Source organism: Bidens hawaiensis, unplaced genomic scaffold, assembly GCF_021521415.1.
Source record: "Bidens hawaiensis isolate Kalapana, Puna unplaced genomic scaffold, B.hawaiensis_p1.1 tig00020784_1, whole genome shotgun sequence".
Lineage (NCBI taxonomy): Eukaryota > Viridiplantae > Streptophyta > Magnoliopsida > Asterales > Asteraceae > Bidens > Bidens hawaiensis.
This window is the reverse complement of record NW_027493198.1, coordinates 73,492-74,481: the sequence shown is the minus strand read 5'-3', so window position 1 is coordinate 74,481 and position 990 is coordinate 73,492. Positions and strand designations below refer to the sequence as shown.

Genomic DNA, 990 nt, shown 5'->3' with positions numbered 1-990 from the left:
TTTTACGATTAACTTTAACCAAGCAAACCAAGTGGTCATGCATGTCCGTTAGTTAATAATCTATGTAAACAAAAAAAGTAAATTAAATTATCAATACCATCAAATCATCAATTGTCCATCACCACATAATTCATTTATATCCAATGTTTTTATTTAGGGACAATTTCATATAACAGTAACCAAATTTCAAAAGTGTTCTAATTAGGTCACTCAACTTTAAAAATTGTTCCAATTAGGTCATTCAACTTTCATATTTTATTAAATTAGCGGTTTTAACATGTTTTTTAACGTTTTTATTTTTTGTTTCACATAGGAAATCTTTTTATCTTTTTTTTATGTTGACGTTGAGTGGCGACGTGAATTCTATTTTTTATTTTTGAACTTTAATATAATTAACGTTATTTAATTTTTTTAAAATATAACTACATATATTGCAAATTCCTACCCCCACATCCTATCCTTCATTTCTTTCTTAACAAACAAAAAAATCGGTGAGACTAGATTTGAAGATTTAGTGACCCGATTTGAGAAAAATATACATGAGTGACCTAATTGGAACACTTTTGAAAGTTGGTTACTATTCTATGAGATATTCCCTTTTATTTTCACATAAAAAAAACTCTACAAATATATATCGCCGTTGCCGGGGATCGAACCCGGGTCACCCGCGTGACAGGCGGGAATACTTACCACTATACTACAACGACTTATTGATTATTATTTAAATGATTTGACTCAAGTAATACGTACTTTTAACTTGGCAAATTAATGTATATTACAAAAACAGTTTATATGTTAAGTATTGAATGTGTAAAATAATATTTATACAAAAGTATTATTACATTGATATTTTTGAGAAGGGTTAATAACTTAATATCATTGAAAAGCAATATATACACTCACTTAAAAAGTTTGTTAATTTAATTTTGATAGTCTATATATTTTATATTATTATAAATCATTTGAGATCCAAATATTTTAATTTGAGGG

The 990-nt window shown here is 26.7% G+C and overlaps 1 non-coding gene across 1 annotated transcript; it reads right to left on the bottom strand.

Annotated features, from left to right (window-relative positions):
- Positions 1 to 635: 635 nt before the first annotated feature.
- TRNAD-GUC (transfer RNA aspartic acid (anticodon GUC)) lies at positions 636 to 707 on the bottom strand. Its single transcript has one exon. It is a non-coding gene; the product is annotated as a tRNA-Asp (tRNA).
- Positions 708 to 990: the final 283 nt, after the last annotated feature.